This window comes from Pongo pygmaeus, chromosome 4, assembly GCF_028885625.2.
Source record: "Pongo pygmaeus isolate AG05252 chromosome 4, NHGRI_mPonPyg2-v2.0_pri, whole genome shotgun sequence".
Taxonomy (NCBI): domain Eukaryota; kingdom Metazoa; phylum Chordata; class Mammalia; order Primates; family Hominidae; genus Pongo; species Pongo pygmaeus.
In genome coordinates, this window is record NC_072377.2 from 49969848 (window position 1) to 49995948 (window position 26101).

Consider the following 26101-nt stretch of genomic DNA (forward strand, 5'->3'; position numbering starts at 1 on the left):
AAAGTTTTTCTGATGTGCGCATTCAACTCACCGAGTTGAACCTTCCTTTAGATAGAGCAGTTTTGAAACACTCTGTCTGTAGTACCTGCGAGTGGATATTTGGAGTGCTTTGAGTGCTACACTGTAAAAGCAAATATCTTCACTTGGAATCTAGACAGAAGAATTCTCAGAGACTTCCCTGTGCTCTCTGCATTCCACTCACAGAGTTGAACCTTCCTTTTGATAGAACAGTTTTGAAACACTCTTGTGGTAGAATCTGCAAGTCGATATTTGGAAGGTTTGGAGGCCTATCCTGGGAAAGGAAATATCTTCCCATCAAAACTAGACAGAAGCATTCTCAGAAACTTCTTAGTGATGTGCGCATTCAAGTCACAGAGTTGAAGCTTCCTTTTGATATAGCAGTTTTGAACCACTCTTTTAGTAGAATCTGCAAGTGGATGTTTGGAGAGCTAAGAGGCCAACACTGGAAAAGGAAATCTCTTCACGTAAAAACTAGACGGAAGCATTCTCAGAAACTTCAATGGGCTTTACGCATTCAACTCACAGAGTGCAATGTTGCTTTTGAGAGCGCAGTTTTAAAACACTGTTTTTGTAGAATTTGCTAGAGGATGTTTGGAGCGATGTGAGGCCTTTGCTGGAAAAGGAAATATCTTCACATAAAACCTAGACAGAAGCATTCTCAGAAACTCCTTTGTGATGAGTGCATTCAAATCACACACTTGAACCTTCCTTTGGAAAGAGCAGTTTTGAAACACTCTTTCTGAAGAATCTGCAAGTGGATATTTGGAGCGATTTGAGGCCTATGCTGGAAATGAAATATCTTCACCTAAAAACTAGACGGAAGCATTCTCAGAAACTCCTTTGTGATGAGTGCATTCAACTCACAGAGTTGAAGCTTCCTTTTGATAGAGCAGTTTTGAAACACTCTTTTAGCAGCATCTGCAAGTGGATATTTGGAGCGCTTTGAGGCCAAGGCTGGAAAACGAAATCTCATCACATAAAAACTCGACAGAAGCATTCTCTGAAACTTCTTTGTGATGAGTGCATTCAACTCACAGACTCGAACGTTTCTTTTGATAGAACAGTTTAGAAACACTCCCTTTGTAGAATCTGCAAGTGTTTATTTGGAGCGCTTTGAGGCCTATGTTGGAAAAGGACATATCTTCACATCAAAAGTAGACAGACGCATTCTCAGAAACTTCTTTGTGATGAGTGCATTGAACTCACAGAGTTGAACCTACCTATTGATAGAGAAGTTTTGAAACACCCTTTTTGTAGAATCTGCAAGTGAATATTTGGCGCGATTTGAGGCCTATGCGGGAAACGGAAATATCTTCACATGAAAACTAGACAGATGAATTCTCAGAAACGTCTTTGTGATGAGTGCATTCAACTCACAGACTTGAAGCTTCCTTTTGAAAGAGCAGTTTCGAAACACTCTTTTTGTAGAATCTGCAAGTGGATATTTGGAGCGCTTTGAGGGCTATGCTGGAAAAGTTAATACCTTCACCTAAAAACTAGACAGACGCATACTCAGAAACTTCTTTGTGACGTGTGCATTGAACTCACAGAGTTGAACCTTTCTTTTGATACAGAAGTTTTGAAACACTCTTTTCGTAGAACCTTCAAGTGGATGGATGGAGTGATTTGAGGCCTATGCTGGAAAAGGAAATACCTTCACGTAGAAACGAGACAAAAGCATTCTCAGACAGTTCCCTGTGCTTTGTGCATTCAACTCACAGAGTTGAACATTCCCTTTGATAGAGCAGTTTTGAAACACTCTTTTTGTAGAATCTGCAAGTGGATATTTGGAGCGCTTTGAGGCCTCTGCCGCCAAAGGAATTATCATTGCATAAAAACTAGATGGAAGCGTTCTCAGAAACTTCCTTGTGACGAGTGCATTCAACTCGCAGAGTGGAACCTTCCTTTCGATAGACCAGTTTTGAAACACTGTTTTTGTAGAATCCGCAAGTGGCTATTTGGAGCTCTTTGAGGCTTATGCTGGAAAAGGAAATATCTTCGTCTACACACTAGACAGAAGCATTCTCAGAAACTTCTTTGTCATGTGGGGATTGAACTCACAGAGTTGAACATTCCTTTACATAGAGCAGTTTTGCAACACCCTTTCGGTGGAAAGTGAAAGTGCTTATTTGGTGCGATGGCGGCATCTAGTGGATAGGGAAATACATTCAGATGAAAACAAGATACATCCATTCTCAGAAACTTCTTTGTGATGACTGCATTCTACTCACAGAGTTGAACCTTCCTTTTGATAGAACAGTTTTGAAACACTCTTTTTGTGGAATCTGCAAGTGGCTATTTGGAGCGCTTTGAGGCCTATGCTGGAAAAGGAAATCTCTTCACATAAAACCTAGACAGAAGTATTCCCAGAAAGTTTTTCTGATGTGCGCATTCAACTCACCGAGTTGAACCTTCCTTTAGATAGAGCAGTTTTGAAACACTCTGTCTGTAGTACCTGCGAGTGGATATTTGGAGTGCTTTGAGTGCTACACTGTAAAAGCAAATATCTTCACTTGGAATCTAGACAGAAGAATTCTCAGAGACTTCCCTGTGCTCTCTGCATTCCACTCACAGAGTTGAACCTTCCTTTTGATAGAACAGTTTTGAAACACTCTTGTGGTAGAATCTGCAAGTCGATATTTGGAAGGTTTGGAGGCCTATCCTGGGAAAGGAAATATCTTCCCATCAAAACTAGACAGAAGCATTCTCAGAAACTTCTTAGTGATGTGCGCATTCAAGTCACAGAGTTGAAGCTTCCTTTTGATATAGCAGTTTTGAACCACTCTTTTAGTAGAATCTGCAAGTGGATGTTTGGAGAGCTAAGAGGCCAACACTGGAAAAGGAAATCTCTTCACGTAAAAACTAGACGGAAGCATTCTCAGAAACTTCAATGGGCTTTACGCATTCAACTCACAGAGTGCAATGTTGCTTTTGAGAGCGCAGTTTTAAAACACTGTTTTTGTAGAATTTGCTAGAGGATGTTTGGAGCGATGTGAGGCCTTTGCTGGAAAAGGAAATATCTTCACATAAAACCTAGACAGAAGCATTCTCAGAAACTCCTTTGTGATGAGTGCATTCAAATCACACACTTGAACCTTCCTTTGGAAAGAGCAGTTTTGAAACACTCTTTCTGAAGAATCTGCAAGTGGATATTTGGAGCGATTTGAGGCCTATGCTGGAAATGAAATATCTTCACCTAAAAACTAGACGGAAGCATTCTCAGAAACTCCTTTGTGATGAGTGCATTCAACTCACAGAGTTGAAGCTTCCTTTTGATAGAGCAGTTTTGAAACACTCTTTTAGCAGCATCTGCAAGTGGATATTTGGAGCGCTTTGAGGCCAAGGCTGGAAAACGAAATCTCATCACATAAAAACTCGACAGAAGCATTCTCTGAAACTTCTTTGTGATGAGTGCATTCAACTCACAGACTCGAACGTTTCTTTTGATAGAACAGTTTAGAAACACTCCTTTTGTAGAATCTGCAAGTGTTTATTTGGAGCGCTTTGAGGCCTATGTTGGAAAAGGACATATCTTCACATCAAAAGTAGACAGACGCATTCTCAGAAACTTCTTTGTGATGAGTGCATTGAACTCACAGAGTTGAACCTACCTATTGATAGAGAAGTTTTGAAACACCCTTTTTGTAGAATCTGCAAGTGAATATTTGGCGCGATTTGAGGCCTATGCGGGAAACGGAAATATCTTCACATGAAAACTAGACAGATGAATTCTCAGAAACGTCTTTGTGATGAGTGCATTCAACTCACGGACTTGAAGCTTCCTTTTGAAAGAGCAGTTTCGAAACACTCTTTTTGTAGAATCTGCAAGTGGATATTTGGAGCGCTTTGAGGGCTATGCTGGAAAAGTTAATACCTTCACCTAAAAACTAGACAGACGCATACTCAGAAACTTCTTTGTGACGTGTGCATTGAACTCACAGAGTTGAACCTTTCTTTTGATACAGAAGTTTTGAAACACTCTTTTCGTAGAACCTTCAAGTGGATGGATGGAGTGATTTGAGGCCTATGCTGGAAAAGGAAATACCTTCACGTAGAAACGAGACAAAAGCATTCTCAGACAGTTCCCTGTGCTTTGTGCATTCAACTCACAGAGTTGAACATTCCCTTTGATAGAGCAGTTTTGAAACACTCTTTTTGTAGAATCTGCAAGTGGATATTTGGAGCGCTTTGAGGCCTCTGCCGCCAAAGGAATTATCATTGCATAAAAACTAGATGGAAGCGTTCTCAGAAACTTCCTTGTGACGAGTGCATTCAACTCGCAGAGTGGAACCTTCCTTTCGATAGACCAGTTTTGAAACACTGTTTTTGTAGAATCCGCAAGTGGCTATTTGGAGCTCTTTGAGGCTTATGCTGGAAAAGGAAATATCTTCGTCTACACACTAGACAGAAGCATTCTCAGAAACTTCTTTGTCATGTGGGGATTGAACTCACAGAGTTGAACATTCCTTTACATAGAGCAGTTTTGCAACACCCTTTCGGTGGAAAGTGAAAGTGCTTATTTGGTGCGATGGCGGCATCTAGTGGATAGGGAAATACATTCAGATGAAAACAAGATACATCCATTCTCAGAAACTTCTTTGTGATGACTGCATTCTACTCACAGAGTTGAACCTTCCTTTTGATAGAACAGTTCTGAAACACTCTTTTTGTGGAATCTGCAAGTGGCTATTTGGAGCGCTTTGAGGCCTATGCTGGAAAAGGAAATCTCTTCACATAAAACCTAGACAGAAGTATTCCCAGAAAGTTTTTCTGATGTGCGCATTCAACTCACCGAGTTGAACCTTCCTTTAGATAGAGCAGTTTTGAAACACTCTGTCTGTAGTACCTGCGAGTGGATATTTGGAGTGCTTTGAGTGCTACACTGTAAAAGCAAATATCTTCACTTGGAATCTAGACAGAAGAATTCTCAGAGACTTCCCTGTGCTCTCTGCATTCCACTCACAGAGTTGAACCTTCCTTTTGATAGAACAGTTTTGAAACACTCTTGTGGTAGAATCTGCAAGTCGATATTTGGAAGGTTTGGAGGCCTATCCTGGGAAAGGAAATATCTTCCCATCAAAACTAGACAGAAGCATTCTCAGAAACTTCTTAGTGATGTGTGCATTCAAGTCACAGAGTTGAAGCTTCCTTTTGATATAGCAGTTTTGAACCACTCTTTTAGTAGAATCTGCAAGTGGATGTTTGGAGAGCTAAGAGGCCAACACTGGAAAAGGAAATCTCTTCACGTAAAAACTAGACGGAAGCATTCTCAGAAACTTCAATGGGCTTTACGCATTCAACTCACAGAGTGCAATGTTGCTTTTGAGAGCGCAGTTTTAAAACACTGTTTTTGTAGAATTTGCTAGAGGATGTTTGGAGCGATGTGAGGCCTTTGCTGGAAAAGGAAATATCTTCACATAAAACCTAGACAGAAGCATTCTCAGAAACTCCTTTGTGATGAGTGCATTCAAATCACACACTTGAACCTTCCTTTGGAAAGAGCAGTTTTGAAACACTCTTTCGGAAGAATCTGCAAGTGGATATTTGGAGCGATTTGAGGCCTATGCTGGAAATGAAATATCTTCACCTAAAAACTAGACGGAAGCATTCTCAGAAACTCCTTTGTGATGAGTGCATTCAACTCACAGAGTTGAAGCTTCCTTTTGATAGAGCAGTTTTGAAACACTCTTTTAGCAGCATCTGCCAGTGGATATTTGGAGCGCTTTGAGGCCAAGGCTGGAAAACGAAATCTCATCACATAAAAACTCGACAGAAGCATTCTCTGAAACTTCTTTGTGATGAGTGCATTCAACTCACAGACTCGAACGTTTCTTTTGATAGAACAGTTTAGAAACACTCCTTTTGTAGAATCTGCAAGTGTTTATTTGGAGCGCTTTGAGGCCTATGTTGGAAAAGGACATATCTTCACATCAAAAGTAGACAGACGCATTCTCAGAAACTTCTTTGTGATGAGTGCATTGAACTCACAGAGTTGAACCTACCTATTGATAGAGAAGTTTTGAAACACCCTTTTTGTAGAATCTGCAAGTGAATATTTGGCGCGATTTGAGGCCTATGCGGGAAACGGAAATATCTTCACATGAAAACTAGACAGATGAATTCTCAGAAACGTCTTTGTGATGAGTGCATTCAACTCACGGACTTGAAGCTTCCTTTTGAAAGAGCAGTTTCGAAACACTCTTTTTGTAGAATCTGCAAGTGGATATTTGGAGCGCTTTGAGGGCTATGCTGGAAAAGTTAATACCTTCACCTAAAAACTAGACAGACGCATACTCAGAAACTCCTTTGTGACGTGTGCATTGAACTCACAGAGTTGAACCTTTCTTTTGATACAGAAGTTTTGAAACACTCTTTTCGTAGAACCTTCAAGTGGATGGATGGAGTGATTTGAGGCCTATGCTGGAAAAGGAAATACCTTCACGTAGAAACGAGACAAAAGCATTCTCAGACAGTTCCCTGTGCTTTGTGCATTCAACTCACAGAGTTGAACATTCCCTTTGATAGAGCAGTTTTGAAACACTCTTTTTGTAGAATCTGCAAGTGGATATTTGGAGCGCTTTGAGGCCTCTGCCGCCAAAGGAATTATCATTGCATAAAAACTAGATGGAAGCGTTCTCAGAAACTTCCTTGTGACGAGTGCATTCAACTCGCAGAGTGGAACCTTCCTTTCGATAGACCAGTTTTGAAACACTGTTTTTGTAGAATCCGCAAGTGGCTATTTGGAGCTCTTTGAGGCTTATGCTGGAAAAGGAAATATCTTCGTCTACAAACTAGACAGAAGCATTCTCAGAAACTTCTTTGTCATGTGGGGATTGAACTCACAGAGTTGAACATTCCTTTACATAGAGCAGTTTTGCAACACCCTTTCGGTGGAAAGTGAAAGTGCTTATTTGGTGCGATGGCGGCATCTAGTGGATAGGGAAATACATTCAGATGAAAACAAGATACATCCATTCTCAGAAACTTCTTTGTGATGACTGCATTCTACTCACAGAGTTGAACCTTCCTTTTGATAGAACAGTTTTGAAACACTCTTTTTGTGGAATCTGCAAGTGGCTATTTGGAGCGCTTTGAGGCCTATGCTGGAAAAGGAAATCTCTTCACATAAAACCTAGACAGAAGTATTCCCAGAAAGTTTTTCTGATGTGCGCATTCAACTCACCGAGTTGAACCTTCCTTTAGATAGAGCAGTTTTGAAACACTCTGTCTGTAGTACCTGCGAGTGGATATTTGGAGTGATTTGAGTGCTACACTGTAAAAGCGAATATCTTCACTTGGAATCTAGACAGAAGAATTCTCAGAGACTTCCCTGTGCTCTCTGCATTCCACTCACAGATTTGAACCTTCCTTTTGATAGAACAGTTTTGAAACACTCTTGTGGTAGAATCTGCAAGTCGATATTTGGAAGGTTTGGAGGCCTATCCTGGGAAAGGAAATATCTTCCCATCAAAACTAGACAGAAGCATTCTCAGAAACTTCTTAGTGATGTGCGCATTCAAGTCACAGAGTTGAAGCTTCCTTTTGATATAGCAGTTTTGAACCACTCTTTTAGTAGAATCTGCAAGTGGATGTTTGGAGAGCTAAGAGGCCAACACTGGAAAAGGAAATCTCTTCACGTAAAAACTAGACGGAAGCATTCTCAGAAACTTCAATGGGCTTTACGCATTCAACTCACAGAGTGCAATGTTGCTTTTGAGAGCGCAGTTTTAAAACACTGTTTTTGTAGAATTTGCTAGAGGATGTTTGGAGCGATGTGAGGCCTTTGCTGGAAAAGGAAATATCTTCACATAAAACCTAGACAGAAGCATTCTCAGAAACTCCTTTGTGATGAGTGCATTCAAATCACACACTTGAACCTTCCTTTGGAAAGAGCAGTTTTGAAACACTCTTTCTGAAGAATCTGCAAGTGGATATTTGGAGCGATTTGAGGCCTATGCTGGAAATGAAATATCTTCACCTAAAAACTAGACGGAAGCATTCTCAGAAACTCCTTTGTGATGAGTGCATTCAACTCACAGAGTTGAAGCTTCCTTTTGATAGAGCAGTTTTGAAACACTCTTTTAGCAGCATCTGCAAGTGGATATTTGGAGCGCTTTGAGGCCAAGGCTGGAAAACGAAATCTCATCACATAAAAACTCGACAGAAGCATTCTCTGAAACTTCTTTGTGATGAGTGCATTCAACTCACAGACTCGAACGTTTCTTTTGATAGAACAGTTTAGAAACACTCCTTTTGTAGAATCTGCAAGTGTTTATTTGGAGCGCTTTGAGGCCTATGTTGGAAAAGGACATATCTTCACATCAAAAGTAGACAGACGCATTCTCAGAAACTTCTTTGTGATGAGTGCATTGAACTCACAGAGTTGAACCTACCTATTGATAGAGAAGTTTTGAAACACCCTTTTTGTAGAATCTGCAAGTGAATATTTGGCGCGATTTGAGGCCTATGCGGGAAACGGAAATATCTTCACATGAAAACTAGACAGATGAATTCTCAGAAACGTCTTTGTGATGAGTGCATTCAACTCACAGACTTGAAGCTTCCTTTTGAAAGAGCAGTTTCGAAACACTCTTTTTGTAGAATCTGCAAGTGGATATTTGGAGCGCTTTGAGGGCTATGCTGGAAAAGTTAATACCTTCACCTAAAAACTAGACAGACGCATACTCAGAAACTCCTTTGTGACGTGTGCATTGAACTCACAGAGTTGAACCTTTCTTTTGATACAGAAGTTTTGAAACACTCTTTTCGTAGAATCTTCAAGTGGATGGATGGAGTGATTTGAGGCCTATGCTGGAAAAGGAAATACCTTCACGTAGAAACGAGACAAAAGCATTCTCAGACAGTTCCCGGTGCTTTGTGCATTCAACTCACAGAGTTGAACATTCCCTTTGATAGAGCAGTTTGGAAACACTCTTTTTGTAGAATCTGCAAGTGGATATTTGGAGCGCTTTGAGGCCTCTGCCGCCAAAGGAATTATCATTGCATAAAAACTAGATGGAAGCGTTCTCAGAAACTTCCTTGTGACGAGTGCATTCAACTCGCAGAGTGGAACCTTCCTTTCGATAGACCAGTTTTGAAACACTGTTTTTGTAGAATCCGCAAGTGGCTATTTGGAGCTCTTTGAGGCTTATGCTGGAAAAGGAAATATCTTCGTCTACAAACTAGACAGAAGCATTCTCAGAAACTTCTTTGTCATGTGGGGATTGAACTCACACAGTTGAACATTCCTTTACATAGAGCAGTTTTGCAACACCCTTTCGGTGGAAAGTGAAAGTGCTTATTTGGTGCGATGGCGGCATCTAGTGGATAGGGAAATACATTCAGATGAAAACAAGATACATCCATTCTCAGAAACTTCTTTGTGATGACTGCATTCTACTCACAGAGTTGAACCTTCCTTTTGATAGAACAGTTTTGAAACACTCTTTTTGTGGAATCTGCAAGTGGCTATTTGGAGCGCTTTGAGGCCTATGCTGGAAAAGGAAATCTCTTCACATAAAACCTAGACAGAAGTATTCCCAGAAAGTTTTTCTGATGTGCGCATTCAACTCACCGAGTTGAACCTTCCTTTAGATAGAGCAGTTTTGAAACACTCTGTCTGTAGTACCTGCGAGTGGATATTTGGAGTGCTTTGAGTGCTACACTGTAAAAGCAAATATCTTCACTTGGAATCTAGACAGAAGAATTCTCAGAGACTTCCCTGTGCTCTCTGCATTCCACTCACAGAGTTGAACCTTCCTTTTGATAGAACAGTTTTGAAACACTCTTGTGGTAGAATCTGCAAGTCGATATTTGGAAGGTTTGGAGGCCTATCCTGGGAAAGGAAATATCTTCCCATCAAAACTAGACAGAAGCATTCTCAGAAACTTCTTAGTGATGTGCGCATTCAAGTCACAGAGTTGAAGCTTCCTTTTGATATAGCAGTTTTGAACCACTCTTTTAGTAGAATCTGCAAGTGGATGTTTGGAGAGCTAAGAGGCCAACACTGGAAAAGGAAATCTCTTCACGTAAAAACTAGACGGAAGCATTCTCAGAAACTTCAATGGGCTTTACGCATTCAACTCACAGAGTGCAATGTTGCTTTTGAGAGCGCAGTTTTAAAACACTGTTTTTGTAGAATTTGCTAGAGGATGTTTGGAGCGATGTGAGGCCTTTGCTGGAAAAGGAAATATCTTCACATAAAACCTAGACAGAAGCATTCTCAGAAACTCCTTTGTGATGAGTGCATTCAAATCACACACTTGAACCTTCCTTTGGAAAGAGCAGTTTTGAAACACTCTTTCTGAAGAATCTGCAAGTGGATATTTGGAGCGATTTGAGGCCTATGCTGGAAATGAAATATCTTCACCTAAAAACTAGACGGAAGCATTCTCAGAAACTCCTTTGTGATGAGTGCATTCAACTCACAGAGTTGAAGCTTCCTTTTGATAGAGCAGTTTTGAAACACTCTTTTAGCAGCATCTGCAAGTGGATATTTGGAGCGCTTTGAGGCCAAGGCTGGAAAACGAAATCTCATCACATAAAAACTCGACAGAAGCATTCTCTGAAACTTCTTTGTGATGAGTGCATTCAACTCACAGACTCGAACGTTTCTTTTGATAGAACAGTTTAGAAACACTCCTTTTGTAGAATCTGCAAGTGTTTATTTGGAGCGCTTTGAGGCCTATGTTGGAAAAGGACATATCTTCACATCAAAAGTAGACAGACGCATTCTCAGAAACTTCTTTGTGATGAGTGCATTGAACTCACAGAGTTGAACCTACCTATTGATAGAGAAGTTTTGAAACACCCTTTTTGTAGAATCTGCAAGTGAATATTTGGCGCGATTTGAGGCCTATGCGGGAAACGGAAATATCTTCACATGAAAACTAGACAGATGAATTCTCAGAAACGTCTTTGTGATGAGTGCATTCAACTCACAGACTTGAAGCTTCCTTTTGAAAGAGCAGTTTCGAAACACTCTTTTTGTAGAATCTGCAAGTGGATATTTGGAGCGCTTTGAGGGCTATGCTGGAAAAGTTAATACCTTCACCTAAAAACTAGACAGACGCATACTCAGAAACTCCTTTGTGACGTGTGCATTGAACTCACAGAGTTGAACCTTTCTTTTGATACAGAAGTTTTGAAACACTCTTTTCGTAGAATCTTCAAGTGGATGGATGGAGTGATTTGAGGCCTATGCTGGAAAAGGAAATACCTTCACGTAGAAACGAGACAAAAGCATTCTCAGACAGTTCCCGGTGCTTTGTGCATTCAACTCACAGAGTTGAACATTCCCTTTGATAGAGCAGTTTGGAAACACTCTTTTTGTAGAATCTGCAAGTGGATATTTGGAGCGCTTTGAGGCCTCTGCCGCCAAAGGAATTATCATTGCATAAAAACTAGATGGAAGCGTTCTCAGAAACTTCCTTGTGACGAGTGCATTCAACTCGCAGAGTGGAACCTTCCTTTCGATAGACCAGTTTTGAAACACTGTTTTTGTAGAATCCGCAAGTGGCTATTTGGAGCTCTTTGAGGCTTATGCTGGAAAAGGAAATATCTTCGTCTACAAACTAGACAGAAGCATTCTCAGAAACTTCTTTGTCATGTGGGGATTGAACTCACACAGTTGAACATTCCTTTACATAGAGCAGTTTTGCAACACCCTTTCGGTGGAAAGTGAAAGTGCTTATTTGGTGCGATGGCGGCATCTAGTGGATAGGGAAATACATTCAGATGAAAACAAGATACATCCATTCTCAGAAACTTCTTTGTGATGACTGCATTCTACGCACAGAGTTGAACCTTCCTTTTGATAGAACAGTTTTGAAACACTCTTTTTGTGGAATCTGCAAGTGGCTATTTGGAGCGCTTTGAGGCCTATGCTGGTAAAGGAAATCTCTTCACATAAAACCTAGACAGAAGTATTCCCAGAAAGTTTTTCTGATGTGCGCATTCAACTCACCGAGTTGAACCTTCCTTTAGATAGAGCAGTTTTGAAACACTCTGTCTGTAGTACCTGCGAGTGGATATTTGGAGTGCTTTGAGTGCTACACTGTAAAAGCAAATATCTTCACTTGGAATCTAGACAGAAGAATTCTCAGAGACTTCCCTGTGCTCTCTGCATTCCACTCACAGAGTTGAACCTTCCTTTTGATAGAACAGTTTTGAAACACTCTTGTGGTAGAATCTGCAAGTCGATATTTGGAAGGTTTGGAGGCCTCTCCTGGGAAAGGAAATATCTTCCCATCAAAACTAGACAGAAGCATTCTCAGAAACTTCTTAGTGATGTGCGCATTCAAGTCACAGAGTTGAAGCTTCCTTTTGATATAGCAGTTTTGAACCACTCTTTTAGTAGAATCTGCAAGTGGATGTTTGGAGAGCTAAGAGGCCAACACTGGAAAAGGAAATCTCTTCACGTAAAAACTAGACGGAAGCATTCTCAGAAACTTCAATGGGCTTTACGCATTCAACTCACAGAGTGCAATGTTGCTTTTGAGAGCGCAGTTTTAAAACACTGTTTTTGTAGAATTTGCTAGAGGATGTTTGGAGCGATGTGAGGCCTTTGCTGGAAAAGGAAATATCTTCACATAAAACCTAGACAGAAGCATTCTCAGAAACTCCTTTGTGATGAGTGCATTCAAATCACACACTTGAACCTTCCTTTGGAAAGAGCAGTTTTGAAACACTCTTTCTGAAGAATCTGCAAGTGGATATTTGGAGCGATTTGAGGCCTATGCTGGAAATGAAATATCTTCACCTAAAAACTAGACGGAAGCATTCTCAGAAACTCCTTTGTGATGAGTGCATTCAACTCACAGAGTTGAAGCTTCCTTTTGATAGAGCAGTTTTGAAACACTCTTTTAGCAGCATCTGCAAGTGGATATTTGGAGCGCTTTGAGGCCAAGGCTGGAAAACGAAATATCATCACATAAAAACTCGACAGAAGCATTCTCTGAAACTTCTTTGTGATGAGTGCATTCAACTCACAGACTCGAACGTTTCTTTTGATAGAACAGTTTAGAAACACTCCTTTTGTAGAATCTGCAAGTGTTTATTTGGAGCGCTTTGACGCCTATGTTGGAAAAGGACATATCTTCACATCAAAAGTAGACAGACGCATTCTCAGAAACTTCTTTGTGATGAGTGCATTGAACTCACAGAGTTGAACCTACCTATTGATAGAGAAGTTTTGAAACACCCTTTTTGTAGAATCTGCAAGTGAATATTTGGCGCGATTTGAGGCCTATGCGGGAAACGGAAATATCTTCACATGAAAACTAGACAGATGAATTCTCAGAAACGTCTTTGTGATGAGTGCATTCAACTCACAGACTTGAAGCTTCCTTTTGAAAGAGCAGTTTCGAAACACTCTTTTTGTAGAATCTGCAAGTGGATATTTGGAGCGCTTTGAGGGCTATGCTGGAAAAGTTAATACCTTCACCTAAAAACTAGACAGACGCATACTCAGAAACTTCTTTGTGACGTGTGCATTGAACTCACAGAGTTGAACCTTTCTTTTGATACAGAAGTTTTGAAACACTCTTTTCGTAGAACCTTCAAGTGGATGGATGGAGTGATTTGAGGCCTATGGTGGAAAAGGAAATACCTTCACGTAGAAACGAGACAAAAGCATTCTCAGACAGTTCCCTGTGCTTTGTGCATTCAACTCACAGAGTTGAACATTCCGTTTGATAGAGCAGTTTTGAAACACTCTTTTTTTAGAATCTGCAAGTGGATATTTGGAGCGCTTTGAGGCCTCTGCCGCCAAAGGAATTATCATTGCATAAAAACTAGATGGAAGCGTTCTCAGAAACTTCCTTGTGACGAGTGCATTCAACTCGCAGAGTGGAACCTTCCTTTCGATAGACCAGTTTTGAAACACTGTTTTTGTAGAATCCGCAAGTGGCTATTTGGAGCTCTTTGAGGCTTGTGCTGGAAAAGGAAATATCTTCGTCTACACACTAGACAGAAGCATTCTCAGAAACTTCTTTGTCATGTGGGGATTGAACTCACAGAGTTGAACATTCCTTTACATAGAGCAGTTTTGCAACACCCTTTCGGTGGAAAGTGAAAGTGCTTATTTGGTGCGATGGCGGCATCTAGTGGATAGGGAAATACATTCAGATGAAAACAAGATACATCCATTCTCAGAAACTTCTTTGTGATGACTGCATTCTACGCACAGAGTTGAACCTTCCTTTTGATAGAACAGTTTTGAAACACTCTTTTTGTGGAATCTGCAAGTGGCTATTTGGAGCGCTTTGAGGCCTATGCTGGAAAAGGAAATCTCTTCACATAAAACCTAGACAGAAGTATTCCCAGAAAGTTTTTCTGATGTGCGCATTCAACTCACCGAGTTGAACCTTCCTTTAGATAGAGCAGTTTTGAAACACTCTGTCTGTAGTACCTGCGAGTGGATATTTGGAGTGCTTTGAGTGCTACACTGTAAAAGCAAATATCTTCACTTGGAATCTAGACAGAAGAATTCTCAGAGACTTCCCTGTGCTCTCTGCATTCCACTCACAGAGTTGAACCTTCCTTTTGATAGAACAGTTTTGAAACACTCTTGTGGTAGAATCTGCAAGTCGATATTTGGAAGGTTTGGAGGCCTATCCTGGGAAAGGAAATATCTTCCCATCAAAACTAGACAGAAGCATTCTCAGAAACTTCTTAGTGATGTGCGCATTCAAGTCACAGAGTTGAAGCTTCCTTTTGATATAGCAGTTTTGAACCACTCTTTTAGTAGAATCTGCAAGTGGATGTTTGGAGAGCTAAGAGGCCAACACTGGAAAAGGAAATCTCTTCACGTAAAAACTAGACGGAAGCATTCTCAGAAACTTCAATGGGCTTTACGCATTCAACTCACAGAGTGCAATGTTGCTTTTGAGAGCGCAGTTTTAAAACACTGTTTTTGTAGAATTTGCTAGAGGATGTTTGGAGCGATGTGAGGCCTTTGCTGGAAAAGGAAATATCTTCACATAAAACCTAGACAGAAGCATTCTCAGAAACTCCTTTGTGATGAGTGCATTCAAATCACACACTTGAACCTTCCTTTGGAAAGAGCAGTTTTGAAACACTCTTTCTGAAGAATCTGCAAGTGGATATTTGGAGCGATTTGAGGCCTATGCTGGAAATGAAATATCTTCACCTAAAAACTAGACGGAAGCATTCTCAGAAACTCCTTTGTGATGAGTGCATTCAACTCACAGAGTTGAAGCTTCCTTTTGATAGAGCAGTTTTGAAACACTCTTTTAGCAGCATCTGCAAGTGGATATTTGGAGCGCTTTGAGGCCAAGGCTGGAAAACGAAATCTCATCACATAAAAACTCGACAGAAGCATTCTCTGAAACTTCTTTGTGATGAGTGCATTCAACTCACAGACTCGAACGTTTCTTTTGATAGAACAGTTTAGAAACACTCCCTTTGTAGAATCTGCAAGTGTTTATTTGGAGCGCTTTGAGGCCTATGTTGGAAAAGGACATATCTTCACATCAAAAGTAGACAGACGCATTCTCAGAAACTTCTTTGTGATGAGTGCATTGAACTCACAGAGTTGAACCTACCTATTGATAGAGAAGTTTTGAAACACCCTTTTTGTAGAATCTGCAAGTGAATATTTGGCGCGATTTGAGGCCTATGCGGGAAACGGAAATATCTTCACATGAAAACTAGACAGATGAATTCTCAGAAACGTCTTTGTGATGAGTGCATTCAACTCACAGACTTGAAGCTTCCTTTTGAAAGAGCAGTTTCGAAACACTCTTTTTGTAGAATCTGCAAGTGGATATTTGGAGCGCTTTGAGGGCTATGCTGGAAAAGTTAATACCTTCACCTAAAAACTAGACAGACGCATACTCAGAAACTTCTTTGTGACGTGTGCATTGAACTCACAGAGTTGAACCTTTCTTTTGATACAGAAGTTTTGAAACACTCTTTTCGTAGAACCTTCAAGTGGATGGATGGAGTGATTTGAAGCCTATGCTGGAAAAGGAAATACCTTCACGTAGAAACGAGACAAAAGCATTCTCAGACAGTTCCCTGTGCTTTGTGCATTCAACTCACAGAGTTGAACATTCCCTTTGATAGAGCAGTTTTGAAACACTCTTTTTGTAGAATCTGCAAGTGGATATTTGGAGCGCTTTGAGGCCTCTGCCGCCAAAGGAATTATCATTGCATAAAAACTAGATGGAAGCGTTCTCAGAAACTTCCTTGTGACGAGTGCATTCAACTCGCAGAGTGGAACCTTCCTTTCGATAGACCAGTTTTGAAACACTGTTTTTGTAGAATCCGCAAGTGGCTATTTGGAGCTCTTTGAGGCTTATGCTGGAAAAGGAAATATCTTCGTCTACACACTAGACAGAAGCATTCTCAGAAACTTCTTTGTCATGTGGGGATTGAACTCACAGAGTTGAACATTCCTTTACATAGAGCAGTTTTGCAACACCCTTTCGGTGGAAAGTGAAAGTGCTTATTTGGTGCGATGGCGGCATCTAGTGGATAGGGAAATACATTCAGATGAAAACAAGATACATCCATTCTCAGAAACTTCTTTGTGATGACTGCATTCTACTCACAGAGTTGAACCTTCCTTTTGATAGAACAGTTTTGAAACACTCTTTTTGTGGAATCTGCAAGTGGCTATTTGGAGCGCTTTGAGGCCTATGCTGGAAAAGGAAATCTCTTCACATAAAACCTAGACAGAAGTATTCCCAGAAAGTTTTTCTGATGTGCGCATTCAACTCACCGAGTTGAACCTTCCTTTAGATAGAGCAGTTTTGAAACACTCTGTCTGTAGTACCTGCGAGTGGATATTTGGAGTGCTTTGAGTGCTACACTGTAAAAGCAAATATCTTCACTTGGAATCTAGACAGAAGAATTCTCAGAGACTTCCCTGTGCTCTCTGCATTCCACTCACAGAGTTGAACCTTCCTTTTGATAGAACAGTTTTGAAACACTCTTGTGGTAGAATCTGCAAGTCGATATTTGGAAGGTTTGGAGGCCTATCCTGGGAAAGGAAATATCTTCCCATCAAAACTAGACAGAAGCATTCTCAGAAACTTCTTAGTGATGTGCGCATTCAAGTCACAGAGTTGAAGCTTCCTTTTGATATAGCAGTTTTGAACCACTCTTTTAGTAGAATCTGCAAGTGGATGTTTGGAGAGCTAAGAGGCCAACACTGGAAAAGGAAATCTCTTCACGTAAAAACTAGACGGAAGCATTCTCAGAAACTTCAATGGGCTTTACGCATTCAACTCACAGAGTGCAATGTTGCTTTTGAGAGCGCAGTTTTAAAACACTGTTTTTGTAGAATTTGCTAGAGGATGTTTGGAGCGATGTGAGGCCTTTGCTGGAAAAGGAAATATCTTCACATAAAACCTAGACAGAAGCATTCTCAGAAACTCCTTTGTGATGAGTGCATTCAAATCACACACTTGAACCTTCCTTTGGAAAGAGCAGTTTTGAAACACTCTTTCTGAAGAATCTGCAAGTGGATATTTGGAGCGATTTGAGGCCTATGCTGGAAATGAAATATCTTCACCTAAAAACTAGACGGAAGCATTCTCAGAAACTCCTTTGTGATGAGTGCATTCAACTCACAGAGTTGAAGCTTCCTTTTGATAGAGCAGTTTTGAAACACTCTTTTAGCAGCATCTGCAAGTGGATATTTGGAGCGCTTTGAGGCCAAGGCTGGAAAACGAAATCTCATCACATAAAAACTCGACAGAAGCATTCTCTGAAACTTCTTTGTGATGAGTGCATTCAACTCACAGACTCGAACGTTTCTTTTGATAGAACAGTTTAGAAACACTCCTTTTGTAGAATCTGCAAGTGTTTATTTGGAGCGCTTTGAGGCCTATGTTGGAAAAGGACATATCTTCACATCAAAAGTAGACAGACGCATTCTCAGAAACTTCTTTGTGATGAGTGCATTGAACTCACAGAGTTGAACCTACCTATTGATAGAGAAGTTTTGAAACACCCTTTTTGTAGAATCTGCAAGTGAATATTTGGCGCGATTTGAGGCCTATGCGGGAAACGGAAATATCTTCACATGAAAACTAGACAGATGAATTCTCAGAAACGTCTTTGTGATGAGTGCATTCAACTCACGGACTTGAAGCTTCCTTTTGAAAGAGCAGTTTCGAAACACTCTTTTTGTAGAATCTGCAAGTGGATATTTGGAGCGCTTTGAGGGCTATGCTGGAAAAGTTAATACCTTCACCTAAAAACTAGACAGACGCATACTCAGAAACTCCTTTGTGACGTGTGCATTGAACTCACAGAGTTGAACCTTTCTTTTGATACAGAAGTTTTGAAACACTCTTTTCGTAGAACCTTCAAGTGGATGGATGGAGTGATTTGAGGCCTATGCTGGAAAAGGAAATACCTTCACGTAGAAACGAGACAAAAGCATTCTCAGACAGTTCCCTGTGCTTTGTGCATTCAACTCACAGAGTTGAACATTCCCTTTGATAGAGCAGTTTTGAAACACTCTTTTTGTAGAATCTGCAAGTGGATATTTGGAGCGCTTTGAGGCCTCTGCCGCCAAAGGAATTATCATTGCATAAAAACTAGATGGAAGCGTTCTCAGAAACTTCCTTGTGACGAGTGCATTCAACTCGCAGAGTGGAACCTTCCTTTCGATAGACCAGTTTTGAAACACTGTTTTTGTAGAATCCGCAAGTGGCTATTTGGAGCTCTTTGAGGCTTATGCTGGAAAAGGAAATATCTTCGTCTACACACTAGACAGAAGCATTCTCAGAAACTTCTTTGTCATGTGGGGATTGAACTCACAGAGTTGAACATTCCTTTACATAGAGCAGTTTTGCAACACCCTTTCGGTGGAAAGTGAAAGTGCTTATTTGGTGCGATGGCGGCATCTAGTGGATAGGGAAATACATTCAGATGAAAACAAGATACATCCATTCTCAGAAACTTCTTTGTGATGACTGCATTCTACTCACAGAGTTGAACCTTCCTTTTGATAGAACAGTTCTGAAACACTCTTTTTGTGGAATCTGCAAGTGGCTATTTGGAGCGCTTTGAGGCCTATGCTGGAAAAGGAAATCTCTTCACATAAAACCTAGACAGAAGTATTCCCAGAAAGTTTTTCTGATGTGCGCATTCAACTCACCGAGTTGAACCTTCCTTTAGATAGAGCAGTTTTGAAACACTCTGTCTGTAGTACCTGCGAGTGGATATTTGGAGTGCTTTGAGTGCTACACTGTAAAAGCAAATATCTTCACTTGGAATCTAGACAGAAGAATTCTCAGAGACTTCCCTGTGCTCTCTGCATTCCACTCACAGAGTTGAACCTTCCTTTTGATAGAACAGTTTTGAAACACTCTTGTGGTAGAATCTGCAAGTCGATATTTGGAAGGTTTGGAGGCCTATCCTGGGAAAGGAAATATCTTCCCATCAAAACTAGACAGAAGCATTCTCAGAAACTTCTTAGTGATGTGCGCATTCAAGTCACAGAGTTGAAGCTTCCTTTTGATATAGCAGTTTTGAACCACTCTTTTAGTAGAATCTGCAAGTGGATGTTTGGAGAGCTAAGAGGCCAACACTGGAAAAGGAAATCTCTTCACGTAAAAACTAGACGGAAGCATTCTCAGAAACTTCAATGGGCTTTACGCATTCAACTCACAGAGTGCAATGTTGCTTTTGAGAGCGCAGTTTTAAAACACTGTTTTTGTAGAATTTGCTAGAGGATGTTTGGAGCGATGTGAGGCCTTTGCTGGAAAAGGAAATATCTTCACATAAAACCTAGACAGAAGCATTCTCAGAAACTCCTTTGTGATGAGTGCATTCAAATCACACACTTGAACCTTCCTTTGGAAAGAGCAGTTTTGAAACACTCTTTCGGAAGAATCTGCAAGTGGATATTTGGAGCGATTTGAGGCCTATGCTGGAAATGAAATATCTTCACCTAAAAACTAGACGGAAGCATTCTCAGAAACTCCTTTGTGATGAGTGCATTCAACTCACAGAGTTGAAGCTTCCTTTTGATAGAGCAGTTTTGAAACACTCTTTTAGCAGCATCTGCCAGTGGATATTTGGAGCGCTTTGAGGCCAAGGCTGGAAAACGAAATCTCATCACATAAAAACTCGACAGAAGCATTCTCTGAAACTTCTTTGTGATGAGTGCATTCAACTCACAGACTCGAACGTTTCTTTTGATAGAACAGTTTAGAAACACTCCTTTTGTAGAATCTGCAAGTGTTTATTTGGAGCGCTTTGAGGCCTATGTTGGAAAAGGACATATCTTCACATCAAAAGTAGACAGACGCATTCTCAGAAACTTCTTTGTGATGAGTGCATTGAACTCACAGAGTTGAACCTACCTATTGATAGAGAAGTTTTGAAACACCCTTTTTGTAGAATCTGCAAGTGAATATTTGGCGCGATTTGAGGCCTATGCGGGAAACGGAAATATCTTCACATGAAAACTAGACAGATGAATTCTCAGAAACGTCTTTGTGATGAGTGCATTCAACTCACGGACTTGAAGCTTCCTTTTGAAAGAGCAGTTTCGAAACACTCTTTTTGTAGAATCTGCAAGTGGATATTTGGAGCGCTTTGAGGGCTATGCTGGAAAAGTTAATACCTTCACCTAAAAACTAGACAGACGCATACTCAGAAACTCCTTTGTGACGTGTGCATTGAACTCACAGAGTTGAACCTTTCTTTTGATACAGAAGTTTTGAAACACTCTTTTCGTAGAACCTTCAAGTGGATGGATGGAGTGATTTGAGGCCTATGCTGGAAAAGGAAATACCTTCACGTAGAAACGAGACAAAAGCATTCTCAGACAGTTCCCTGTGCTTTGTGCATTCAACTCACAGAGTTGAACATTCCCTTTGATAGAGCAGTTTTGAAACACTCTTTTTGTAGAATCTGCAAGTGGATATTTGGAGCGCTTTGAGGCCTCTGCCGCCAAAGGAATTATCATTGCATAAAAACTAGATGGAAGCGTTCTCAGAAACTTCCTTGTGACGAGTGCATTCAACTCGCAGAGTGGAACCTTCCTTTCGATAGACCAGTTTTGAAACACTGTTTTTGTAGAATCCGCAAGTGGCTATTTGGAGCTCTTTGAGGCTTATGCTGGAAAAGGAAATATCTTCGTCTACAAACTAGACAGAAGCATTCTCAGAAACTTCTTTGTCATGTGGGGATTGAACTCACAGAGTTGAACATTCCTTTACATAGAGCAGTTTTGCAACACCCTTTCGGTGGAAAGTGAAAGTGCTTATTTGGTGCGATGGCGGCATCTAGTGGATAGGGAAATACATTCAGATGAAAACAAGATACATCCATTCTCAGAAACTTCTTTGTGATGACTGCATTCTACTCACAGAGTTGAACCTTCCTTTTGATAGAACAGTTTTGAAACACTCTTTTTGTGGAATCTGCAAGTGGCTATTTGGAGCGCTTTGAGGCCTATGCTGGAAAAGGAAATCTCTTCACATAAAACCTAGACAGAAGTATTCCCAGAAAGTTTTTCTGATGTGCGCATTCAACTCACCGAGTTGAACCTTCCTTTAGATAGAGCAGTTTTGAAACACTCTGTCTGTAGTACCTGCGAGTGGATATTTGGAGTGCTTTGAGTGCTACACTGTAAAAGCAAATATCTTCACTTGGAATCTAGACAGAAGAATTCTCAGAGACTTCCCTGTGCTCTCTGCATTCCACTCACAGAGTTGAACCTTCCTTTTGATAGAACAGTTTTGAAACACTCTTGTGGTAGAATCTGCAAGTCGATATTTGGAAGGTTTGGAGGCCTATCCTGGGAAAGGAAATATCTTCCCATCAAAACTAGACAGAAGCATTCTCAGAAACTTCTTAGTGATGTGCGCATTCAAGTCACAGAGTTGAAGCTTCCTTTTGATATAGCAGTTTTGAACCACTCTTTTAGTAGAATCTGCAAGTGGATGTTTGGAGAGCTAAGAGGCCAACACTGGAAAAGGAAATCTCTTCACGTAAAAACTAGACGGAAGCATTCTCAGAAACTTCAATGGGCTTTACGCATTCAACTCACAGAGTGCAATGTTGCTTTTGAGAGCGCAGTTTTAAAACACTGTTTTTGTAGAATTTGCTAGAGGATGTTTGGAGCGATGTGAGGCCTTTGCTGGAAAAGGAAATATCTTCACATAAAACCTAGACAGAAGCATTCTCAGAAACTCCTTTGTGATGAGTGCATTCAAATCACACACTTGAACCTTCCTTTGGAAAGAGCAGTTTTGAAACACTCTTTCTGAAGAATCTGCAAGTGGATATTTGGAGCGATTTGAGGCCTATGCTGGAAATGAAATATCTTCACCTAAAAACTAGACGGAAGCATTCTCAGAAACTCCTTTGTGATGAGTGCATTCAACTCACAGAGTTGAAGCTTCCTTTTGATAGAGCAGTTTTGAAACACTCTTTTAGCAGCATCTGCAAGTGGATATTTGGAGCGCTTTGAGGCCAAGGCTGGAAAACGAAATCTCATCACATAAAAACTCGACAGAAGCATTCTCTGAAACTTCTTTGTGATGAGTGCATTCAACTCACAGACTCGAACGTTTCTTTTGATAGAACAGTTTAGAAACACTCCTTTTGTAGAATCTGCAAGTGTTTATTTGGAGCGCTTTGAGGCCAATGTTGGAAAAGGACATATCTTCACATCAAAAGTAGACAGACGCATTCTCAGAAACTTCTTTGTGATGAGTGCATTGAACTCACAGAGTTGAACCTACCTATTGATAGAGAAGTTTTGAAACACCCTTTTTGTAGAATCTGCAAGTGAATATTTGGCGCGATTTGAGGCCTATGCGGGAAACGGAAATATCTTCACATGAAAACTAGACAGATGAATTCTCAGAAACGTCTTTGTGATGAGTGCATTCAACTCACAGACTTGAAGCTTCCTTTTGAAAGAGCAGTTTCGAAACACTCTTTTTGTAGAATCTGCAAGTGGATATTTGGAGCGCTTTGAGGGCTATGCTGGAAAAGTTAATACCTTCACCTAAAAACTAGACAGACGCATACTCAGAAACTCCTTTGTGACGTGTGCATTGAACTCACAGAGTTGAACCTTTCTTTTGATACAGAAGTTTTGAAACACTCTTTTCGTAGAACCTTCAAGTGGATGGATGGAGTGATTTGAGGCCTATGCTGGAAAAGGAAATACCTTCACGTAGAAACGAGACAAAAGCATTCTCAGACAGTTCCCTGTGCTTTGTGCATTCAACTCACAGAGTTGAACATTCCCTTTGATAGAGCAGTTTTGAAACACTCTTTTTGTAGAATCTGCAAGTGGATATTTGGAGCGCTTTGAGGCCTCTGCCGCCAAAGGAATTATCATTGCATAAAAACTAGATGGAAGCGTTCTCAGAAACTTCCTTGTGACGAGTGCATTCAACTCGCAGAGTGGAACCTTCCTTTCGATAGACCAGTTTTGAAACACTGTTTTTGTAGAATCCGCAAGTGGCTATTTGGAGCTCTTTGAGGCTTATGCTGGAAAAGGAAATATCTTCGTCTACACACTAGACAGAAGCATTCTCAGAAACTTCTTTGTCATGTGGGGATTGAACTCACAGAGTTGAACATTCCTTTACATAGAGCAGTTTTGCAACACCCTTTCGGTGGAAAGTGAAAGTGCTTATTTGGTGCGATGGCGGCATCTAGTGGATAGGGAAATACATTCAGATGAAAACAAGATACATCCATTCTCAGAAACTTCTTTGTGATGACTGCATTCTACTCACAGAGTTGAACCTTCCTTTTGATAGAACAGTTTTGAAACACTCTTTTTGTGGAATCTGCAAGTGGCTATTTGGAGCGCTTTGAGGCCTATGCTGGAAAAGGAAATCTCTTCACATAAAACCTAGACAGAAGTATTCCCAGAAAGTTTTTCTGATGTGCGCATTCAACTCACCGAGTTGAACCTTCCTTTAGATAGAGCAGTTTTGAAACACTCTGTCTGTAGTACCTGCGAGTGGATATTTGGAGTGCTTTGAGTGCTACACTGTAAAAGCAAATATCTTCACTTGGAATCTAGACAGAAGAATTCTCAGAGACTTCCCTGTGCTCTCTGCATTCCACTCACAGAGTTGAACCTTCCTTTTGATAGAACAGTTTTGAAACACTCTTGTGGTAGAATCTGCAAGTCGATATTTGGAAGGTTTGGAGGCCTATCCTGGGAAAGGAAATATCTTCCCATCAAAACTAGACAGAAGCATTCTCAGAAGCTTCTTAGTGATGTGCGCATTCAAGTCACAGAGTTGAAGCTTCCTTTTGATATAGCAGTTTTGAACCACTCTTTTAGTAGAATCTGCAAGTGGATGTTTGGAGAGCTAAGAGGCCAACACTGGAAAAGGAAATCTCTTCACGTAAAAACTAGACGGAAGCATTCTCAGAAACTTCAATGGGCTTTACGCATTCAACTCACAGAGTGCAATGTTGCTTTTGAGAGCGCAGTTTTAAAACACTGTTTTTGTAGAATTTGCTAGAGGATGTTTGGAGCGATGTGAGGCCTTTGCTGGAAAAGGAAATATCTTCACATAAAACCTAGACAGAAGCATTCTCAGAAACTCCTTTGTGATGAGTGCATTCAAATCACACACTTGAACCTTCCTTTGGAAAGAGCAGTTTTGAAACACTCTTTCTGAAGAATCTGCAAGTGGATATTTGGAGCGATTTGAGGCCTATGCTGGAAATGAAATATCTTCACCTAAAAACTAGACGGAAGCATTCTCAGAAACTCCTTTGTGATGAGTGCATTCAACTCACAGAGTTGAAGCTTCCTTTTGATAGAGCAGTTTTGAAACACTCTTTTAGCAGCATCTGCCAGTGGATATTTGGAGCGCTTTGAGGCCAAGGCTGGAAAACGAAATCTCATCACATAAAAACTCGACAGAAGCATTCTCTGAAACTTCTTTGTGATGAGTGCATTCAACTCACAGACTCGAACGTTTCTTTTGATAGAACAGTTTAGAAACACTCCTTTTGTAGAATCTGCAAGTGTTTATTTGGAGCGCTTTGAGGCCTATGTTGGAAAAGGACATATCTTCACATCAAAAGTAGACAGACGCATTCTCAGAAACTTCTTTGTGATGAGTGCATTGAACTCACAGAGTTGAACCTACCTATTGATAGAGAAGTTTTGAAACACCCTTTTTGTAGAATCTGCAAGTGAATATTTGGCGCGATTTGAGGCCTATGCGGGAAACGGAAATATCTTCACATGAAAACTAGACAGATGAATTCTCAGAAACGTCTTTGTGATGAGTGCATTCAACTCACGGACTTGAAGCTTCCTTTTGAAAGAGCAGTTTCGAAACACTCTTTTTGTAGAATCTGCAAGTGGATATTTGGAGCGCTTTGAGGGCTATGCTGGAAAAGTTAATACCTTCACCTAAAAACTAGACAGACGCATACTCAGAAACTCCTTTGTGACGTGTGCATTGAACTCACAGAGTTGAACCTTTCTTTTGATACAGAAGTTTTGAAACACTCTTTTCGTAGAACCTTCAAGTGGATGGATGGAGTGATTTGAGGCCTATGCTGGAAAAGGAAATACCTTCACGTAGAAACGAGACAAAAGCATTCTCAGACAGTTCCCTGTGCTTTGTGCATTCAACTCACAGAGTTGAACATTCCCTTTGATAGAGCAGTTTTGAAACACTCTTTTTGTAGAATCTGCAAGTGGATATTTGGAGCGCTTTGAGGCCTCTGCCGCCAAAGGAATTATCATTGCATAAAAACTAGATGGAAGCGTTCTCAGAAACTTCCTTGTGACGAGTGCATTCAACTCGCAGAGTGGAACCTTCCTTTCGATAGACCAGTTTTGAAACACTGTTTTTGTAGAATCCGCAAGTGGCTATTTGGAGCTCTTTGAGGCTTATGCTGGAAAAGGAAATATCTTCGTCTACACACTAGACAGAAGCATTCTCAGAAACTTCTTTGTCATGTGGGGATTGAACTCACAGAGTTGAACATTCCTTTACATAGAGCAGTTTTGCAACACCCTTTCGGTGGAAAGTGAAAGTGCTTATTTGGTGCGATGGCGGCATCTAGTGGATAGGGAAATACATTC